Here is a 7,101-nt window from a genome sequence, read left to right on the forward strand (position 1 = left end):
GCGCAGGAAAAATCGGAATCGCAAAAAAATCATTTTTCCGTTTTTTCCAAAACCTATAAATAGTTGAAAAATTAGATTTTTTTCACAAAACCCATTTTCCCCACCCCTCCAAGCCGCGAGTTTCTAGAGAGAGAGAGAGATCCGGATCTTCGTCGTTTCTTGCCCGTTTGCTTCACCGTTCGTCACTAATCGAAGACCTCGAGGTAGGTAATCTATACTCTCCTTCGAATCGTCGTTTCTGTCCATTTCTCCTGCGACTTTCTGAGTTCAAAATTTTGAGGTTTTTGAAAAACTGTTCAAATCAGTTGATTTCAGCGTCTAAACTTCTTCCCTGCATGCTCCTGAGCGTGTTCTGCGGATTAGATTTTGTCAAATGTCGACGAAATGCCGCCGGGATCAATTTCTACCCTAAATACCCATTTTTCGCCAAAGTCGCAACCTTTACGCTCTAATCTATCGACTTGGCTTAGTGCTAGTAGGATTTGTCGTCATAAACGTCGTTGTGGACGTCCCCATCCAATTTGTTTTTCAAAAATCCAATTTTGAAATTCTGAGCTAAAAATAATGACCAAACTACCCCTATATCAGTTTTCGATCCGAAAATTTTTCCGAGCCTAGAACCGTCTTAGTTACGGCTTATGTTAACCTAGGAACCAAGTTTGATCGAAGAAAAATCGACCCTCCCAATTAAGGAAAGTGGCCGAGAGCTATATCAAGGGGGGAGGAGAATCCGATTTTTCGAAAACTTGTCTTAACGCGTTAGATTGTCGTACCACGGAGGTAGTAGTGTACTGTGTAACCCTAGGACTCTTTGATTGCTGAGTTTCTGACTCTTGGTGTTGATTTCTGTGATTTTTGCTTAAGGTTCGTTTGAGGAGATTCCAAGAAACCAAGGAGAAGAGCTTGAAGAACATTTGGAGGAGGAAGCTGGAAGACCCACCGGTGAGGGCTACTCTCTGAATTACTAGATAATGCTTTAGGTGTCGATGAAATTCGACTTGATTTATGTGTTATGCACCTAATTGCTAAATGTCTGAAATGATTTCTGAGGCTTCGGCCGAACTTGTTGAGTACTTGATGCCATGATATTGTGTGCTAAATGATTCACATGCTATGTGCTACATGGTTAACTTAGGATGTGTTGGAATATGCTGTTTATGTCTTTTGGTTGAGCTGTTTCAATGATGCTATTACACTTGTACCTGAGATTCTGAAAAGTGAGGATTGCGGGCAGGTCATGCCGAATTTTTATGAGATTTTGAGAGAGTTTTAAAAAGGACGAACGGAGTTCGGACCTTGTCATGCTCCAATGGATCGAGACCTTCTCAGGGAATTACTTGGGTTTATGGGAACTTTGAACTCATAGGGAATACGATAAGACTAAAAAGAGCTATTTTTATAAAGAAATTCATAAGATATTAAACAACCTCTAAACCTTTAAATAAAGATAACAATCTCGGATGCAAGCTTTGGATTGAAGTTTAGTTTTGGAAAATGAGAAGTGTCGTCGGATCCAAGTGTTGGGAAGATTTCGAGTTTTGGGTATGTTGATACTCATTCGCTCTGGGAGCAGTTTGTTTAGCCATCCAAGGGATGAGCCGAGAAGCTTCACGGAGGTGTGAGACCTTGTGAATGCGTGATACTCCACTGAGGCGTGAGACCTTGTGGAAAGCATGGATCTTCACTGAGGCGTGAGACCTCGTGAACAGCATGAAACTTCATTGAAGCGTGAGACTTCGTGCAAGTGTGTAAATTCACTGAGGCGTGAGACCTTGTGAAAGCATAAAACTTCACTGAAGCGTGAGACTTTGTGAATGTGTGAGACTCCACAGAAGCGTGAGACTTCGTGAGAGCATTGATGACTCGAAGAGTTGTCGTGAGTGGCTGCACTCTTTTGTTTATGATTAATTGTATTTTGTCGCAGAATCGACATTTACCTTAGGGTATTCTTTTAGAGACTTTAAGTTAATCTAGAACACGTGGCGACGTGTCGGGTGAGGTCGGAGACGTTGTTTGGCTAATCACTTGCATTCATGCACTCATTTTGAGGTTAATACACGGCGTGATACCGGACCTCGGTGGATTCCAAAATGGTCATAAGACCCGGATTTCCATATTTAGGACACTACGGTGGTCCTCAGTAGCAGACGGAATGGCAGACCTACGGGTTCACTGCTGATCTGACTACTTTTGTGTGGTGTAAGAGACACGCGAGCAGGAAGGTACCCACCGTGGCTGGTGTTAGGGCCGTCTCGTTGATGTCCATCCTTCTTCCGGAATGCATTTTGTTACCCAGCATTGCATTTCATGCAACATACATGCTAACTTAGTTGCTGAGTGTGATTGGTAACTGTTTATCCTATTTTTGAGGCATGCTACTTGTTTTTATGGCTCTTTATATTTATTGTGATACATGCAACCCTAGGAAGCTATCCCAAAACTTATAAGCCTGAGAGGCTAGTATTTATTATCCTATAATTATATCTGGTTTTATTAATTATATAATTCTTTGGAGTTGACCCTCGCGTCTGCTGTGTGTGTTTGGGCGGACTACGCCATTTGTCAGATGAGTATGGGGGATTGGTTTACCATGGTCAGCCCGTCAGGGGGGACCAGGTACGAGATGCTTGACCAAGACGACCCAGGTGCATGGGTGGTCGATCCCGAGGGCCACCGTGCGACCTACACCGGTCGGATCATGGAGGACCGTGTCGATCGATTCGGACGCTTGACGGAGGGAGTGATGAGGAGGCACATAGTGAGCTTCAACCTGCCTCCAGGAGTACACTGTGGACCCGGCTTGGGAGTACCTCCACCGCCACCATCTCCTTCAGATGATGAGGACCCTTCTGAGGAGTTGCCAGTAGGTGGGGCTTCGACGGAGTCTAGTCCGTCTACTGCTGCTGCTGTCGTTGCGGATCTCGTTCCGGGCCCCGAGCCCGAGAGTCCAGTGCGGGAGCGCATTAGGGTGGACAGAGAGGGCAGTGTTGAGTACGTCGACCTAGTCGTTCTGGATGCAGATTCGGATGACGACCGCGCTAGCATGTAGGATCGAGTGCTAGTGTGGGCTCCTCGGGTAGGGATAGTGTAGGAGTTGTGTCGATGCTCTGACCGTCATGCTTCCGTTTTGGGGACAGGGTAGTTTTCCTACCGGTAGCTTTTGTGTGGTTTCCTATGGAGATCACAGAGAGCTGGTTGGATTTAGGGGGTCTTTTCTTAGGCCGCTGGGCCAACTTGCTCTCAGTTTTTGTAGGTTAGTGTTGCGGACACAGTATCTTCATCTTGGACTGTACATATTGCCTTCGGGCGTTACCCTTTTCTGTCACCCGACACGAGGCATGTATATATAGTTGTATAGTAGTTCCTTTTATCTTTTGTTGGGGAGTTTTATTGCTTTTTGTCTTTAGTTATATTGTCGAAAAAAAAATAATTCACGTTTTTCCGCTTAAAGTATTTTCTTTTGGTTACTAAAGTGACGCCACCGAAATCGGGGTGTTACAGCTTTTGAGTTCGATTTCCACACAATACACTTTAGGGATAGGGATGAGAGCTGTAACTGTAACTAAAAACTGAATTTAGCGGCATCTAAAGGGTGACGAGTACTGGATATGTTTATAAAAAAAAATCGAACGCCTAAACATCTATTACCTAGTGTACAGTAGCATGAGTGCTTAGACCAAGTGCAATGGTGGTGTTGAGAGGGGAGTTGAGGGTAGTTGAGAGGATGTAGTGGTGTTGAGAGTTGTGTTGAAGATGAGGCGGAGGAGAGAAGGTGTTGAGAGTTCTCAACATGTTGAGAGGGGGTAACCGGTGCCACGTGGCGCGTTCTGGTTCGTTGTCCGAATTTTTATCATCTTAATTTTTTGAACTCAATTATTTCATTGCAAAAAAAAAAATCTGGAATTTTTTTTAACTAAAATTCATGATTTTTCCCCTCTGTAAATAGAGACTTGGTTCGTTTGATTTGGACACAGAAAAAAAACCAAGTTTTTCACTATTTTTATTATCTTTCTATTAGCCTTTTGTTTTGAAATGGATCACAACAATAAAATAAAATAAGTTAAGGAAATAAAATAAATTATTGTCTATATTTAAAAAAAATTAAATTGTTAAGTGTTTATTGTTTTAATTTAATTTAAATCGATAATTGTAATTTTATGTAAATCATAAAAACAAAAATATAAAATTAAATAAAAATATGAAATAAAAAAGTGGTGGGGTAGGGTGTTGATGTTGAATGAAAAACCATTGGAGTGGGTAAAAGTTGAATGAGTGTTGAATTCGAGAAAGAAAATGATGTGGAGTGTTGGGAAGAGAAAAAGTGGTATTGAGGGTGTTAAACCATTGTAAATGGTCTTATGAAAAAAAGATTTTTAATTTAAGAGTATCTATTCATTTAATGTGATTTTTGAGACATCAAGAAAGAAATCAGTCATAGTTATCGGAAATAGCTTGAAAAAAAATCTTACACCGCCTAAGCCTGTCCAAAAATTTGAAACCCGACCGAACCCGACCGGCCCGCTACAAAAAAAGGCCTCCCCGGTTCGGGCGGGTCGGGTGGCGGGTTGGGGTTGGAAAAAAACCGGCTCCCCATGGTTTGGTTCGGTCGGTTACGGTTTGGAGCCCAGTCCGACCGAACCGACCGAACCCAATATATAAAAAAAAAACAAATCAACCGGCCCAAGTTTTTAAAGCCCAAACCCTTTGGCCCCAAACCCAAACCGGCCAAACCCTAATATCTCACCCTTCTCCTCTTCTCTTCTCCTCTTCTTCTTCTCCCCAAACCTAAACCCTACCTCAGTTACCTCCTCACCGCCGCCACCTTCTCCTCTTCTCTTCTCTTCTTCCCAAACCCAAACCCTACCTCCTCACCGCCTCGCCGCCACCACCCTTCTCCTCTTCTCTTCTTCTCTTCTTCTTCCCAAACTCAAACCCTACCTCCTCACCGCCGCCACCACCCTTCTCCTCTTCTTCTTCCCAAACCCAAACCCTACCTCCTCTCCGCCGCCACCACCCTTCTCCTCATGACCTGCGCCGCCATCCTCTGTGCCGCCACCACCCTAGTCACTCCACCACCACAGTGCATGGCTTTTTCCTTCACACATCTCAAACCTCCATGCTTCTCTGATTCGAAAGAGTTTGCTCATCTTCATTGCCATCGATTCTGATGTGAAATCGCAAGGATGAAGTGAACATTCTCTTTCGCATGAGAAAAGCAATGGAAAAAACTTGTTCTTGACTTCATGGTAAGTTGGTAATGGTATCTCCAGATCTGATCTGACATAGTGTGTTGTTCTTGGTTAATTTGTTTGATGAAATTGAATGAAATTACTCAAATTAGGGTTCCATGCTCTTCATCTTTCTGTTCTGATGTTCTCTGCAAACCTGGTGGAACCCGCCCGACCCGCCCGTTACCCGACCAACCCGAAACCGACACAACCCACGGTCGGTTATGGGCCCAGTTTTGTCTCATGCGGGTTCGGTCGGTGGAGCTTTTTGGGCCCGAATCCGACCGAACCCGACCGGTGGACAGGCCTCCGCCCTTGAGCACTAAAAAAGGGATAAAAATACAGAATTGAAAGGAGAAAACGAGAAAGAACCGGAGAAAAATAGTGGGAGCAATCACCTTGGACTGTTCTGATTGATCCTCAGCCGCGAGCAAATATCAAATATATACCCTTAGTCAAGGCAAGTTCAGACCATACAAAAAAGAGTCATCAAGCAAGTATGAACACAAAGACTAAAGAAGAAGAAGAAATTAGCTTCATTCAGTTCAACTTCATGTTGGGTACCAGAGTAACGAGATAAATATTACGCAACTAAAATAAGAGATGAGAGAGTAGGAAATTGACACACAATATTTACGTGGAAAACCCTCAACAGATAAGGGAAAAACCACGGGCACCGGTAGAAAAGCTTTTCACTAAGTGGAAGAAATTACAACACCTCTCTCTAAATACAAGGAGAGAACAAATTTCACTCTCTCTTGAAATAGGAGAACTCATACTAGAAGAACCTCACAAGAGAATACAAAGAAAACTAATTTCTCTATCTCTCTGAATTTTTCCTCTCTTTGAAGCAATACTCGAATGCTAGCTGGGATACTTTTCCTTCAGCCTTGCACTCCTATTTGTAGGTGCAATGCAAGCATTAATTCTCCCAATGCTAGCTACCAACAGCTTCTCCAATTTCAACAAATGCAGCACCGTCCCTTTACTTTCATGCCACTTTGTTTTTCTTCCTTGACTAAACAATTACTTGTTCCAATTTACCAAGTAATTGGCCACTAGTATCCTGACTTTTAACAGCCATAATACTTGACTAAGTTTTGGCCACAATTGGTGGCTTTATTTTAATTGTATTTGCTGACAATCTCCCACTTAAAGCCACAATTATGAGGTTGCAAAATTTTCTCTACCATGCCAGTTCCATGCTGCTCACGTTTCTAATAGGCCATAGGAGGACCTACACCATACAAACTTATCAGAGTTGATCGGCTTCGTCATTACATCTGCTAGGTTGTCTTTAGTGTGAATTTTCTGCATATCCACGCTTCCATCTTCTACTACCTCTCTAACAAAATGGTATTGAACTCCTATGTGCTTTGTCTTGGAATGAAAGGCTGGATTCCTTGCAATGTGCAAGGCGCTCTGACTGTCACAATACACAATAATATTCTGTTGCTTGTGCCCGAGCTCTTCCAACAACCTTTGAATCCAAATAGCTTCCTTGCATGCTTGAGTAGCTGCCATGTATTCTGCTTCTGTAGTAGACAAAGCTACAACAGTGTGCAATTTGGATAACCAGCTTACTGCTCCTCCTGCAAGTGTGAACACATAGCCAGTAGTAGATTTTCTCTTATCAAGATCGCCTGCAAAGTCTGAATCGACATAGCCTCTGATAGTGAATTCTGATCCCCCAAAACATAACGCAGCACCTGAGGTTCCTCTGATGTATCTCAGGATCCTCTTCACAGCATTCCAATGCTCTTTGCCTGGATCTGCCATAAACCGACTGACCGTACCAACTGCTTGAGCAATATCTGGTCTATTGCAAATCATAGCATACATAAGGCTTCCCACCACTGATGCATACGGTACT

Source organism: Lotus japonicus, chromosome 2 (genome assembly GCF_012489685.1).
Source record: "Lotus japonicus ecotype B-129 chromosome 2, LjGifu_v1.2".
In the NCBI taxonomy this organism is placed as follows: Eukaryota; Viridiplantae; Streptophyta; class Magnoliopsida; order Fabales; family Fabaceae; genus Lotus; species Lotus japonicus.